This window comes from Dipodomys ordii, unplaced genomic scaffold, assembly GCF_000151885.1.
Source record: "Dipodomys ordii isolate 6190 unplaced genomic scaffold, Dord_2.0 Scaffold2, whole genome shotgun sequence".
In the NCBI taxonomy this organism is placed as follows: Eukaryota; Metazoa; Chordata; class Mammalia; order Rodentia; family Heteromyidae; genus Dipodomys; species Dipodomys ordii.
In genome coordinates this window covers 26,484,183-26,500,262 of record NW_012267218.1, presented here as the reverse complement: position 1 = coordinate 26,500,262, position 16,080 = coordinate 26,484,183, and the positions used below count along the sequence as shown (strand labels likewise).

Sequence of the window (16,080 nt, the reverse complement as noted above, 5' to 3'; positions counted from 1 at the left end):
AAGGCCAGGCTGGGAAGATGTGAGTGTGAGTGTGTGTGTGTGTGTGTGTGTGTGTGTGTGTGTGTGTGTGTGTGAGAGTGAGAGAGAGAGAGAGAGAGAGAGAGGGGCAGACAGACAGACAGACAGACAGACAGAGACCTGGTACTGGTACTAGGACTTGAACTCAAGGACTGGGCCTTGTCCCTTAGCTTTTTCCACTCAAAACTGGCACTCTACCATTTGAGCCACAGCTCCACTTCTGGATTTTTAGTGGTTACTTGGTGATAATTTTCCTACCTGAGCTGGCTTCAAACTACAATCTTCAGATCTCAGCCTCCTGAGTAGCTAGGATCATAGGTGTGAGCCGCCACCCACACTCAGCTCAAGAAGATGGGATTTTATCCTAAGGGCAGTGAGATGTCAGTGATGGAATTTTCACCAGGATCCTGACCTGGTCTGATTTGTATTTCAGAAAAATCAATTCTCTTAAAGGTAGGATGGCTGTAATTAGGATGAAACCGGGGCGGGAAGATCAGTTAGACATCTATTTCTAACAGAAAGATACAGATAAGTGCACCTAGGGTTCCCTCTGCATAGGATGACCCTCTATCCCCACATCACATTCCTCTCTCTCTCAGCCAAACTCATGCCCATGACCTCTTGTCCCCCTCCTGGATTATTTTCCTAATGTCCCCAGGGCCATTTGCAAGGTGTCTGTGTCTTCAGCAGTGGCTCCTGACATCTTTTAATATCACTGGCAAATTTAATTAAAGTCACCGTTCCTCTGCTCTTCTAGATCATTAATAAAACAATGCCATCAGGCCAGACTGAGAAGTCCTCCCCATCTCCCCCCACCCCTGCCTGCTACACCCTCCACTGTCTCCAATGGGAACACAGCTCCAGGCTTGTCACCAGCCTGGGCAGAGTCGTCCTCTTCTGTTGCTAAATCTGGGCGCCTGCACAGGCGTCACAGCCAATTTACATTAAAGTTTTAGGTGCAGCTGGGCTGGGCTGTACTGGCTCCAACATGTCAGCTGGGTCCAAGCACACTGCAGTGTCTCCTGTACGTCTGCCTACAGCAGGGTCAGGGCAGAGCCCTTCTCTTCAGAGCAACACACCCCACGAAATGCAAGAACTACACTCCCTACTCTCTCTGTAGAGTAGGGAAGATGCAACCTTCGTTGCTTAGCTAGCTTGATTACAAATGGAACTAGGATCCAAGGAGAGAAAACAAACGATGCAAATGTTTTCCTCAAGTTTTACAGAGAAGGAAAGGCTATCATCATGATGCCCTTTTAATTTTTTTTTCCCGGTCAGCCAGTCATGGGGCTTAAACTCAGGACCTGGATGCGCTGTCCCTGAGCTTTTGTGCTCAAGGCTAGCACTCTACCACTTTGAGCCACAAGCTCTACTTCCAGTTTCCTGGTGGTTAATTGAAGATAAGAGTCTCACAACCTTTCCTGCCTGGGCTGGCTTTTAAAACATGATCCTCAGATCTCAGCCCTCCTGAGTAGCTAGGATTACAGGCGTGAGCCACCAGCACCCGGCTCATGATGTCCATTTTTACAGGTGGTAAATGAGAGCTCATTCCAGTTAAGTAATTTGCCCAAGATCACAGTTACTAAGTAGAAAGGTAAGAACTTGAATTCTAGCAGTCTGTCACTGAAGCACATGGTGGGTGTTTACCACTGTGCTGGCAACAGATCCTGGGTTTGGAGCAAGGGGTTTGGGAGAGCAAGGTGAGCCTTTCTGGATACAGAAGTTTCCCTGTAGGCTTGAAGACTCTTACCCCCAGGCAGCATCAAGAAACTGGAGCACCCTGGATTTGAAACCAAGAAGCATGGGAACTTTCTTCCCAGTTATGCTTTGGTGAGCTGCAAGATCCCAGAACATCGGTGACCCTCTCAGGGCCAATAGCTACCTCATCCATAAAACTCAGGTTGAGTTAGACAATGTCTATAGTTGTTCACCTCAAAGATGCTTTGAGCACAGGAAAGCAAAGCCACAAAGAAGTGAGATGGACTCAGAGCAGTGTACAAGCCATGCTTGGAGTTCAGATTCCCAGGGAAAACTCAGATGATAAGAGAGTAAGTTAAGGGAGAATGATAGAAAGGGAGGAAGAGGCCAAGAAAAGGTCCAGGGGAAACCTCCACACTGAATTCGCCAAAAGCTTCTTGAGATCAAGTCCATTATTTTTCTCAGTTATGGGCCTTGAACTCTGGGCCTGGGTGCTGTCCCTCAGCTCTTCAGCACAGGGCTGGCGCTCTACCACTTGAGCCACGGCGCGACTTCCAGATTTCTGGTGGTTTACTGAAGATAAGAGTCACATGGATTTTCCTGTCTGGGTTGGCTTTGAACCACAATCCTCAGATCTCAGCCTCCTGAGTGGCTAGGATTACAGGTGTGAGCCACTGACACTCAGCTTCAAATTTTTTTTTTTGGTCATGGGGCTCGAACTCTGGGCCTGGGTGTTGTCCCTCAGCTCTTCAGCTCAAGGTTAGCGCTCTACCACTGGAGCCACAGCATCACTTCCAGCTTTTTCTGGTTATGTGGTGCTGAGAAATCAAACCCAGGGCCTCATGTATGCAAGGCAAGCACTCTACCACAGAGCCACCTTCCCAGCCCTTCAAATTCATTTTTTAAAGCAACCATTCTTTGCCTATTTGGGGCTGAACACGGTATAAGTGATTGGGGATACAGCCAAGAATGAGCTACAGTTCTTCATCAACCTTACAGAGCTTATCTCCTAATAAGGGATGGAGACAAACAACTAATTATAGGAATAATTGATAACAATGATATGTCCTGGGATGTAATAAAACCCTTTTTGTGGTCTGCTCTGAGCACTCACGTTGGTGGCTCTAAAGCTGCATTAAAACCGCATGGTGAATGGCTGCAGTGCATCATGGCTTTGTCACATAGGCAGTGTTGCAGGGCATGGGGAGAGATAGGGTACTGTGTTTGCTTCTCTAGTCCCACACAACTGAGCATCTGAGCCATCTAATAACTCCATGGAACCCTGCTGACATTCTTCCAGGCACTGCCTCACAGGGAGAGCAAGCTCCCAGACAGACCAGAACACCAGCAGGCCTCCGCTCTCCTCCAGCTTTACATCAACTTAAAATATGACAATGATCATAAAATAAACAATGATCCCATCATGCGCCAAGCTCCTCTTCTCTGGGTAGGGCTGCGTTAGGAGCTTCGGTATAACATCTCGCAGGGCCACAATGAGACAGGCATCATTCTCCATTCTAGAAAGGAGACTGGGATTCAAGGACTGATGATCCATCGAAGGTCCTCTCACTGAGCAAGAGGCACTGCATGGCTTCGAATCTCATTATGCCAAACGCCAAAGTTTGCTTTCAAGTCTCAGAGGATGAAAGGGATGGTAGAAGAATAATGCAGGAATGCAAAGCCCTAGAAATCTCTACTTCTTCTGGGAAGCCTTCCCTGACTACTATGTCTCCTTCTCTACTTCCCAAATGAGCCATTTGCTATGTTGAGTTTCTGTAACAAATGAGGATCACTAAGGTATTTATCCCTAACACTGGGCTCTTCTGTTCATGCGGCCATTTTCTACACTTCAGGAAGCACCAAGGAGGAATTTCAACTCCACAGAGGGAAGAGAAGTTTTGTGGTTAATGATTTGTTATAGTAAAACTCTTATCAGTAGGGCTAAAAGACTGGACTTGACATATGATACCCTTTCTCCCTGTAAAACTCTGTGATTCAAAGAATGTTGCCCTCCACCAAGCCGGTGACAAATCTGAGGAATTACCAACACAGAGGGTAGGGCAGGGGACCTAGAGGAGAGAGGTCTTTTCTCAGCTTAAATCCTGCTCTCCTGCTTCTAGATCTATCCCTGCGTTTAGTCATCCTCTAATTGAAGAATGACACTGATGAATCTGGTACACCCTAGAGACAGCTTCAGAATAACCCTGGAATTCTACAGGATACAGACATGTGAACTGTCCTTTAGAGGGAAGTTGGAGGTATTCTAGAAGTAGAGCTAGATTTGCATGGTTTGGTTTTTAAGTTGCTTAGTTGATTTTAAGGAACATCCAGGTTGTAGAATGCTGAGAAACAAGACAAAGTACATAATCTGACTATGGCATGGTATCTCAAGGATTCCAACCATCGAGAGCTTTCTTGGACTGGGTGAAGGATTTTCAGCAGATTGTGAGTAGATCCACAGTGACTACCACACGGTCTTTCTAGACAAACATCTCATTCTCCTGGGCCAGATATTGGCATCAGTTTCCCATACCACAGACTTTTCCCTCTGTCTCTCCCTAAACTTACTTCCTGCTTGGCTTATGTTTTTACTGGGGAAATTTTAAATTATATAAAATTCTTATAGCATCATAAGAAAATGATGCTTCTCATCCATTTTCAGCAAGGTATGTTTCTAGCTATTTTCCCTTCCAGTGACAAGCAGTCAGACACCTCCTAGGGCCTGTTTGTTCCTTGGCTCATTCATTTGCTCACCTATGCATTTGTATGGAAGCCAGCTATGTGTTACAGGCAGACTTTTATTGAATTATCTTGAGAAGTTTATTCTAAATCTTCATTCTAAGCTCATTTCCCCCTACATACTCCAAAAAGTTCCAAGTTCCAAGAGAATAGGATTTTTTTTTTGGTGGTATGGGGGTTTGAGTTCAGGGCCTCATACTTGTGAGAGAAGTACTCTATCACTTGAGCCAGGCTCCCAGACCTTTTTGGCTTTAGTCATTTTTCAGATAGCACCTCATGTTTTTGTCCAGATCTCCCTACCTATGCCTTCTGTATCGCTTGTATCACAGGTGTACACCCCTCTGCCTGAATTATTGACTGAAATAGAGGTCTTACAAAGTTCTAGCCCAGACTAGCCTCAAACTGTGATGCACTGGATCTCTGCTTCCTGAGTAACTGGGATTATAAACATAAGACACAGCACCTGGCTCAAGAGCGTAAAATATTCTGATTTTTTAAAATAACCAATTGTGGAGCTTGAGCTCAGGGCCTAGGTGCTGTCCCTGAGCTTCTTTGTGTGCATGGCTACGCTTTACCATTCGAACCACAGTGCTACTTCAGGTTTCTGAGTGGTTAATTGGAGATAAAGAGTCTCACGGGGACTTTTTTTTGCCCAGGCTGACTTTGAACCCCAATCCTCAGATCTCAGCTTCCTGAGTAGCTAGAATTACAAGCATGAGCCACTGGCGCCCAACTTCTATCTGATTTTTTTTATATCCTAAATTAGTGGCTAAGTTAGTGTCTAGCGTATAGTACAGTTATTGAATGAGTGGATACATTGAATGAATATGCAAAAATAAAAGGGATCATGTCCAATGATTTCTCCCACCCTTGGCAGTATTCAAATGGAGACAACCATCTGTCGGGGAAGCTGTGAGCAAGGATTTTCAAATGTGAGTAATCCGAACAAAATATAATCCTCCTTGAGGAGCACACATTTCACCAGAGAACAGTGACAGAAAGCTGAGTAATTAGGACCAAACAAGTGTGAAAGCTGGAAGCACATGTGCTGTGCCAAGAGACTTTGAGGAAGGAAAAGTTCAGCATGGCCCAGGATGACTGCAGAGGGCGGAAGCTCATGCATCGCCAACAAAGGCAACAGGAGGCTCATTCTAGACAGTGTAGAAGACTAAACAAGCAGTGTGTGTTTAGAGCAGGCCAAGCAAGCTGGGTGCAGGACACCCAAGAGCCTCTAGAGATGACAAATTTCTGGTGGAAGACCTCATATGACTGGCCAAGGAACTCAAGCATGACCTAGAGGCAATAGGGGACAACATGGCTGAAGGTTTTTAATCAGAGGAACGATAAGATCAATGTTTTTCTTCTGTATAGGCAACCTGCAATAATACGGAGTGGGAAACAGTTGGAAACGCAGGGCCAACTGGTAGCAGGAAGACCAATTCCAGCTCTCCCAGCTTCTCCAGAAGCTGAAAGGTATGGGCCACACTGCTGAGGAAGACATGAATTTCAGAGCTACATAAAGTAGCTCTGAATCTAAGCTGGAGAACAATGGAAACAACATTGTCATGGAGGAGGAATGAAGAGGCTGAGCAAGACCCAAACCACACTGGCACCTTCTTCAACACACTGGTTCTGCGAAGTTCTTCCTGGTTCAGAGAGATCCACGCTCAAAGAAATGGGAGCTGAAGGAATCAACCCCAAACCATCCAACTTCAAGACTTCCTGTAACAGTGAGACAAATGAGAGCAGAGAGAAAAGCGAATTCTCTAGGAAGACAACATGGGCCCCTGAAATGGAGCCAGAGCTGCAGAGTGCTTCTCAGTCCTGTCAAGGTAAGAGACATTTGTGGTTTCAAAAGCCCAATCTGGGATAAGCTCTGGAGGGGTACTGATGAGCCAGTCTATCCCCAGCCTGGATAAACACACAGAGGGGAACAAGATCAGAATCTAAATGTTTGGGGACTTATAAAACATGGACAGAGAGCATCAGAGAAGGGGAAACAACACAGGAGGGGAGGGGAGTTGAAGATCTCCCGCTTGTCTGAAATGACAATGCAGTTCACACAGAAGGAACTGAACCCCAGGAACCCCTTGCTCCTAAGAAGGGGTGCTGGCTAGAATAGTTGGGTTTTCTTCTTCAATTTTAGAAAAGTCCAGAAATAGGAAGCTGAGAGCTGAGGATCCAGGGCAGGAAAGTCCGTGAGACACTTACCTCCAATTAACCACCAGAAAACCAGAAGTGTCACTGTAGCTCAAGTAGTAGAGCACTCGCCTTGAGCTGAAGAGCACAGGGACAGCGTCCAAGCCCAGATTCAAGCCCCACGACCGACCCCCACCCACCCCCCCAAAAATATTGAGATTAACTCAAACCCTACAAGAAAGCTTTATTCTGTGGAAGTCTTCTTTTGCTCATTGATTCATAGGAGGAATAAAATATTTGTCAAACACTTCCGATGTTCCCATGGAGTGGTAAGTTCTTTGAAGATTGTGTCTGTGTGGATGTGTCTCAAATGTATTGAGTGCCGAATGTGTGTCACACTGGGCTGCAGCTCCTGGGGAGTCACCATTCCATCTCTGTCTGGAATATCGCAATAGCTACCAGAACTGCCCCACCCATTGTGGTCTGCAGGGATGCCTTTGTAAAAGATAAATCAGACAGACCATTCCATGAATTGCAGCTCTTCTTTTCGTGAAGGACTCCCATCTACTGCCTCCTAACTTCTAACTCGCTGACCTCTCTCCTCCCACCCTATTTTTGCTCCATCCATCCTGCATTCTAGCTAAGACAAAGTTCTCCAGTTTCCCGGAATAGATCAGGCATGAGTCTATCTTAGGGCTTTTTGCATTAGCTCGTCGCTCCACTTAGACCATCTTCACCTCACAAATCCACACAAGTCACTTTTTCATTTCCTGGGAGGCTTTCCCTCTCTACCTATCCTTTTGTGCTCTTTGCCACATCACTTTTCATTATCTTTGTGTAGGCGAGACAGTACTGGGGCTTGAACTCAGGGCCTGGACACTGTCCCTTAGCTCTTTCATTCAAGGCTGGTGCTCTATCACTTGAGCCACACCTCTACTTCCAACCTTTTTTTTTTTTTTTGGTGGTTGATTGGAGATAGGAGTCTCATGGATGTTCCTGCTGGCTTCAAATCAAGATCCTCAAGTCTCAGCCTCCTGAGTAGCTAGGATTACACGTGGAAGACACTGATGTCTGGCACTTTTCATTGTCCTTATGGTATTTATCATTTTCTGACATCACTATTGCTTTTGTTTATTGCTTGCCAATTTATCAAGGAATATAAATTTCATGGTAGCAGGAAACATAACTTTTTGGGTCACCACAGTATTCTCAGTGCCTTGACAAGACCCTGGAATAGGGGTGCTCAGTAGGTATTTGTTGAATGAGTGACTAACTGCAGGATTCATTTTTGGAAAGATGCACATATGAGAGGAGACTTCAAGCTTCCTAATAAGCCTTGGAGTCAAGAAATGGTTATAGCCCAGGTCCTCAGGGAACAAGTGGATTTGTTCATTCAGAAGAATCAGTAAAAGCCACATAGCATTGGAACAGAAGAAGTGAGTCTATTTGTCAGCCCAGGTGCTTCTATCTACCTTTCCCCTCTCATGAGCACCTTCCCTGTCTTCCAGAGCATGCCGTGGTGACAACTAATATCGACATTACATCATTCATCCAACAAAGATTAAGCGAGACTGTGTGCCAAGAGTTTACAAAGGCCTTCCTCACTCCCATGATCTCAGTTAATCCTTCTTGTAAGGATGATCATACAGATGAAGATAATTAATGCCAAGTTAATTAGTTAATTGCCAAGAGTTTCTATGCCAGTAAATATAGAGCCAGAAGCAAATGCTGCTCCTCTGGCTGCCAGAGATCTCCTTCTACCAGGCCTGAAGGAAGGGGCCAAGTAAGGAGTAGTAGGGGGTAAACAAAGGAGGAGGTAACAATGCTCGACAGGAAATGTACTCATTACCTTACTCATGTAACTGTAACCCCTCTGTACACTATTTTTACAATTAAAAAAAAAAAACAACAAGAAAGGACCAAAAGAAAACAGCCCCTCCAACCAAAAGAATCTCAGGGCTGGAAGCCAAGAAGTCAGGGACCCAGAGAAGCCTACAGCAGACAATAGTCCTGTCCCAACTGTTCCCCAGAGATGACCTCCTGGGTTCTATGTTGAGGTAATTCATCTCTTTGAAGAGCCACCCGAAGAAGCTAGTGATGGGCCTCCATTATGTAGATTTCCTTCAGACCATTCTCCAGGAAGCGGATTTATTTTTAATACAATTTAATGTATCTTAATTTTTTAATGTTGAAATGTGGAATTAAATCAGATGATTGAAAGAAGAACAAATGAAATCTGGTACACAGTCAGAGTCATCTCTCTGAGACATGGCTGGGGGTTTCTCTCATATAATCAAGGTCAGCCGCGCACAGGGTGCCCCTTTCACAGGAGGGAGCTACGAGAAATTTCCCAAACCCAGCAGATGAAATGATTCTCTTTTCAGCTGTGCTCTCTCTAATCCCTTCTTGATTCCCCCTTGAAGCTGATTCCCCCATTAGCTCCTTCTGAGGGGCTTCAAGGCTTAGCTCAAGGTGATTCTTCCTGTTACTAGGGAGTGAGACAGTGACATGGTTGAGGATGTGCAAAGCCCTGGCAATACGAATGCATCGGAATCTCTGTACTCCATACGGCTCTACATACACCCTTCCTGGGGAATGGCCTGGAACATTGCAGGGAGAGTTGATGGAGGCTTGCATACCGAGGAGGGGCTCACCTAGGGCCATCAGGGCACTCAGCCCAGACCAGGGGGCCTCACAGACCCTGAGTTGCCTGGACAGTTGACATTCGAGGCTCACTGTGAAAGTAGACATAGGAAGGGCTTCAACTTGCAGCTGGAAGTTTCTACTACCATTTAAAGCATTCTTAGCAAGAGGCAATATTATAGGCTCTAGGAGGAAAAAAATCATATGGAATTATCAAGTCAGAGAAAATCTTAAAGATCAACACATTTAAGCCAAACTCTTCTGATGTATAAAGAATCCAGGGCTCAGAGACCAGTGATGTGTCTTACCTGTGGGCTATGAGAAGGGCTAAGAACTAGAACAAAAGCTTCTTACTCCCAGATCCAGGCTGTTTCTAGTGTTCACTGTTGGCTGCTCCTGACTTCATCTTTAACTCCATCACTTTCCTCTTTTCTGATAAATAGTACAGATCCCCTTTCTTAACCTGGTTTCACCTGCTTCATTAAAAGTGAGGCAAAATGGTCACTGGTTTACTACTTTGCTTTTCCTTGGGCACCTACCTTGTTTCAGGCCTCGTCCAAAAAAAGTGTCAAGAAACTAGATAACTCGGAATTGGTGAGATTAAAAGAGATGGAGGGGGGAAATCCATGGAAGAGGGTACACTGATCTTTACTCATAAATTGGTATGTTGAATCAAAACCCCTGTGTGCAACTACATAAAAACATTAAAGCCAGGCACCGGTGGTTCATACCTGTAATCCTAGCTACTCAGGAGGCTGAGATCTGAGGATCACAGTTCAAAGCCAGCTGGGGCAGGAAAGTCCATGAGACTCTTATCTCCAATTAGCCACCCAAAAACTAGAAATGGTGCCATGGCTCAAGTGGTAGAGCGCTAGCCTTGAGCTGAAGAGCTCAGGTTCAGGGCCCAAGCCCAGAGTTCAAGCCCCATGACTGACAGAAGAAAAAAAAATTAATTTTTTAAAATAGAACACATTTTTAAAAGCATAAAGTTTTCATGAAAAACAGATGTCGTGGTATCTAGATTTCAGCAGGCAAGGGACCACTTTCCCATGAAAGCTCCCCAATAGGAAAAATCATTTCAATTGAACCCTAGAGCCCAATTATGGCTCTCAGGGAAAGGCAAACCATGAACCAAGGCACAGAGGCAGAAGGAATAAGTTCACTTAAGGTAACCATGTGGCTAGACTTGAAGGCTACAAAGCTCTTGTGTATGAGGAGCTGAAAAAAAAGGTAGGTCCCTCAAAGACTGTTGTGTGGGAAACTGACAAGCTCAGAAGGGCGGTTCTGACCAGGAATCCTGTAACTACCATCAAAATGAATTGAAGGAGGGACAAGTTGACATTGAAAAGCTGTTTTGTTCAGCATAACAATAACAAAGCAACTACTGGTATTATTATTATTATTATCAAGAGGCTATAATATCTACATTTAAGTAGTATTAGAGAGACAGAAGAGTGAAATGGGCTTAAAAGCCATTATGCAAGATTTAGGAACTAGAGAAAGAAGTTAAAAGGATAGAAACGGCTTATCTTTTAACTGGTTTGAGCCTGGGAGAACTTGCTCAGTGGAAAATGGAGAGTTTAGGGGAACTGCTCTTGGGGAAGAAGGTGATGTTGGGGTAATCAAAATTTACCTTGAGGAATGGATGGGACATCCTATTGGAGATAATGTACAGGTAGCTGGAAAGAGGACACAACGTGGAGAGCTGGAGGATCCAAAATGTCTGCCCTGAAGGAACAGCAGAGTTCTCTGAAGGAGACTGCCGTGGGACAATGGAGAGAGAGAAAACTGGGAAGGGGAGAATCTTGGAGTAGAAATGGAAGAGGATCCATGAGGAGAGTCTATGGGACCCTACTGAGTTTGATGGACAAGAAGCCCAAAGAGGAAAACTCTAAGGAGCTAAGGGTCAGTATCATCTGACGTGAGGTGAGGAGGGAGAGATGCCATTGTAACTTGGGGAAGGGTAAGTCTTTGAGCAGAAGGTGGAGAAAAATTAGACACAAAGGTTTAGATGAGTCATAAGGAAATGACTACTCTAAAATTTCAAATTGAAGGCAAGGTGGAGGGAGAGGATGATAGGGAGGGGAAATTGAGCAAGTGATGGAGTTTTTAGTCTGGGCTTTGTGAAGGGATAGGATCCTGGACTGAAAGAGCAAGACCTCAGACAAGAACAAGAGTCCAGGCCAGTTGTTTCTTTGTGTTTTTTTTTTCCTGAGATTAGAGTGAGGGAAAGATAAGGAATCCAGTGGGGAAATAGGTACAAAGGAAGAGTGCTGACCTAGTCACACTGTCCCCTTCATTCTTCAGGACTTTTCAGGGCCTGTCCTCTCTGGGGATTTGCAAAGCACCACATGGAAGCCAGGATAGGATTAGTTCCTAGTCCCACTTCCTGATCCAGTCCCCATATGACCCCACATTCCTGCACATACCCAGGGAAGCCTACTGTTAATCTAAGCACCAGGACAGTAAATGCCACTTCGTTTCTTCCAAATGTTATCTAGGAAGAAAGAGAAGTTTTCTTTTTCTTTTTTTTTGGTCGGTTGTGGGCCCTGAACTCTGGGCCTGGGTACTGTCCATCAGCTCTGCAGCTCAAGGCTACTGCTCTACCACTTGAGCCACAGTGCTACTTCCGGCTTTTTCTGCTTATGTGACACTGAGGAATCAAAACCAGGGCCTAGCCGGGCGCTGGTGGCTCACGCCTGTAATCCTAGCTACTCAGGAGGCTGAGATCTGAGGATCGCGGTTCAAAGCCAGCCTGGGCAGGAGAGACCGTGAGACTCCTATCTCCAATAAACCACCAGAAAACCGGAAGTGGCGCTGTAGCTCAAGTGGTAGAGCGCTCGCCTTGAGCTGAAGAGCTGAAGGACAGCGCCCAGGCCCAGAGTTCAAGCCCCACGACCAACAAAAAACAAAACAAAACAAAAAAAAACCAGGGCCTCATGCATGCAAGGCAAGCTCTCTACCACTGAGCCACCTTCCCAGCCCAAGAGAAGTTTTCTTAGCTGTTGCACTATGTACCACAACCAAATACCCTGGATTCCAGAAGTTCACCTTTATTCATTCTCCATATCATTTTTTAAGTCTATCTATATGCACATGTGATTCTTCCTGTTTACAAGTCTGGTCTTTTAGTCTCTGCAGATTTACCTGTAGACATAAAAACATCTTTCTTATCCTTCTAGGCTCCTTCTGGAAGCTGTCCCTAGCCTTCAAACACCTGTCTATCTCTAATCTTTGGGAAGTGGCCTTGTTGTGCTTCTCAGTGGGTCAGAAAAGGTGTCTTATACCTCCTAGACCTTTTCACCTTTCCTCTGTGTTGCCCTGCCCATTCAAAAAGCAAACACAAACCAATTTCATTAAAGAAAATTAGTGGACCTTCTGTCCTAGAAAGGGCATCTCAACTTTGGACACAAAAACTGCTAAGACCACATACCTGGTGTCTACAACAACCTCCTACTTCTTTGCCTCCCTCTCACCCTACATACGAGTTCCAGTATACCATCTAAAAATGTGTATCTGACTCTTCATCTCAGGACTTAAAGCTTTCTTAACCCCTCACTGAAAACTCAGTGGAACTATTTTGATGGAGTACAAGCCCTTCAAGGTTTGATTCTATGATTTCTCCAAAGTCACCTTTACATTTTACTCTCTGCAGTCCTTCTCCACTTCACATCTTTACATATGGATCCTGATACTGTCTTACCTTCTTTCCCTTTTTCTCCCTGCTTTTCCCCACGTGGACTCTGGCTCATTCTTCCATTCTGGGCTTAGCTGTCCCTACAAGTCCTCCTCAGGGCCCCATGGAGGGACATGCTCTTCACAGATGCTTCCATTCACCTGCCACTTACCCTCTACTGGCAGAAATCACCCAATCCAGTAACTGCCTGTTCAATGGGTTGGTATGTTTATGAGGAAATGGATCGTTCTATTTTACTTGCCTCTATACCTGGCATCTGCCTGTCAGAGTAGGTGGTTCATGAATGTTCATCAATAAATGGCTGGCTGAATGAATGAATAAATAAAGGTCTTTCTCTTCTAGAATCCAATATACGTATCCCCTAGGTAAAGCAACTATGCTTGAGAGAAGAGGAGCTATTCCTCTGTTCTTATCAACCTTGGTAGTTTGAAAAGGAATCAAGTTGATGACTTTCCCCCAGACCAGATTAGGAGCAAAAAGTGAACCATGTTGGTGTGATAATGCCACAATCACTGCCCATGAACAATACCCTAACGGTGTAAGGAGCTGCCTTGCACAGAAACAAGGCAGAGATGAGCAAAGAAAGCCAGGGTCCCAGCCCACAGAGGGGCACAGGGGAAGGCAATGTTTTTCTATCAGGGTCACTTGGATGGCATATATACTAACAGGGTCAGCTTGATAAACCTGCTCATTCTGTTACCAGGAGGTTGGGAAGGATAGTGCAGAGAGGAGACCAGAACACTGAGGAAGATGCAGCTGGTTCCTCCAATTCCCTTTGTTAACCCAGTGTTTCTTGAGTGTCTGTGCTGTGCTAGACCCTGTGAATAAACACCAGCCACCTTTTCTCTCTCCATATTAGACCTATGCCCTACACTACTCAATCACATAAATAAATAGAATGTGCATCTTGAAATTACTTCAAAGAGACAGCTTCAAATACTAGGTGTATAAAAGAAGGGGGTCTAGCCTAGTCAGAGAAGATATGGAAGCTAAGCACTAGAGAGGGAAGCACATGAAGGATGTAGAGCAATCTGCATGGGTGGCCTTCTCATGGACATGAAGTTACAGACATAACCTCTGCAACTAAGCCCATTCTGTAAGTCCTGACTTCTGGTCTCCACTGGATTTCTATATGTTCTTAAATGAAAGGGAGACTTGAGAGTGGACTTGTAAGAAAGAATTGGGGTAGATTGCAATGAGAGGAAGGAGAGTTACCTCAAGTTCTGACCATTCACCATTGTCTTCTAGAGAACTGCAAGGCCTGAATTCAAGGACAGCTTTCTCTCAAAGTTGGATGTAGTTATCCAGGCAGGCAAAAAGGGGGGGGGGGAAGAGAGGAAGGAAGAAAGGAAGAAAGCAAGAAAGGAAGAGAGGAAGAAAGGAAGGAAGGAAGGAAGGGAGGGAGGGAGGGAGGGAGGGAGGGAAGAAAGGAAGAGGAGGAGGAGGAAAGAAAAGAAAGAAAGAAAGGAAGGAAGGAAAAAAGAAAGGAAGAAAGAGACAAAGAAGGGGGGCTGGCAGGATGCCATGCCCCCATGCACAATGAACTGATGCCCCTATTTCAGGAAGAGCATGGCGCAGCAGCTATATTTGAAAACCGAGGTAAACAAGATCTCAGCTCAAGTGGATGGAGCACAACAGCTGTGGAAGCTTAATCACAGGCGGCTGCTAGTCACCAGGTCACCAGACGCACCCCCCCGCCACCACCACCAGGCTTCCCTTTCGGTGCCCCACCACCAGAAGGCCGGTGGTGTTGCTATCTACCCATACCCCCTTCCCTGGGGAGAGTTTTTGACCACCCAGGAGCGCAGCACCTGGCGCTCAGCTGCAGCCTGCATGCCTGATAAATTGTCCCCAGTTTCCATCTTTCTACATGGGAAGCCTGTGCAGGAAAGGTTCAGGGGTTTGTGTTTGGGGGGTTGTTTTTTGTTTTAATCGCCAGAGAGAAAGGGAGCTGTGAGAGAGGAGAGAAGGAGGGGGGGTGGAGGGAGAGAGACGCGGGGGGGGGGGGTAGCAGGCGGGTAAATTTATGGCACTGCATTAAAGGCGTTTTGCCACTGAATGCCCCCCCTCCCCGTTTAAAAATAAAACACAATGAATAAAGACCAAAAACTGCTTTCTTTCCCGGAGCAAATCGCTTTCATCATCTCCTCCCGCGGCTCAGGTCCTCGGGGCAGGTCAGCCAGGGCCTGCGGGAGCAGCTCTGGACTCTAAATGAGGGCCCGAGGCTGCGCGCGCGCGCGCGTGTTGCGAGTGCGCGAGTGTGTGTGTGTGTGTGTGTGCGCGCGCGCGCGCGCGTTTGGATTGGCGAGGGGCTCAATTCCACACTTGGCTTTTCTCCACCCAGCCCGGGATCGCCCAGCCCCGCGTCTGGGGAGCGCAGAACGGGAGACACCCTCCTTCCCTTCCGGCCCCGCGGCGGCGGCTGGAGCCGGCGCTTGGGCTGCAGCTTCCCGGTCCCCGCGCCGGTGGGATCTCGAGGTGGAGGCGCGCGTGCGCGTTCGTGCGTGTGCGTGTGTGTGTGTGCACGCGAGCGCGCGCCCCGTGGATACCGCGCTCCCTTCCTAGCCCCCAGCCCGATGGTGGTACCCATTTACAGAAACACAGCACACCCTGGCACAGGCAGCTCACACACACACAAACACACATATATGCACACGCGCACACACACGCAAGGCATTTCACCCCCAAAGAGCAGAGCGACCGCCACTGACAGCGAGCCGGGGCAGGACTGGGCTCACCCCCCCCCCCGGCCCGAGACTCTCACCCCGCCGGACCTACCCCCCCCCAACACCGCAGACACGACGTACACTTTCCCGGGGCTCCCTCCCCCACTTCTCCTGTCTCTAAACCCCCAAGAACACGGGAACGATCTAGAGAAGCAACTTATTGCCACAATTGTTCACCGCCAGGGACCCTCTGGGAGGAGGGGGGAGCGTCCCAAGCGCCCCCCCACACCTTCATTTCCCCAGCCCCAGCCGCCCGCCGAGGGGGGAAGGGCACGAGGCTCCCCCTCTACTCACCGATTCCTCTCGGCCTCCCCGCGCGCCCCAGTGGGCAAGAGACGGGGGGTGAGGACGGTGCGCGAAGCCCCGGCCCCTGGAGCCTCAGCGGCCGCCGCGGCTCATCGCCCCCGCGGGCTGCCGGCC

General features: G+C 47.0%; 1 protein-coding gene across 2 annotated transcripts in view; it reads right to left on the bottom strand.

The window, feature by feature from the left end:
• Slc8a3 (solute carrier family 8 (sodium/calcium exchanger), member 3) overlaps positions 1 to 16,080 on the bottom strand; it is a 139,711-nt gene extending 123,631 nt beyond the window's left edge. For both annotated transcript variants that reach the window (XM_013014379.1, XM_013014387.1), the window contains exon 1: positions 15,955 to 16,080. The gene's annotated coding sequence lies outside the window, so the exon portion shown is untranslated. The remainder of the gene's footprint in view (positions 1 to 15,954) is intronic.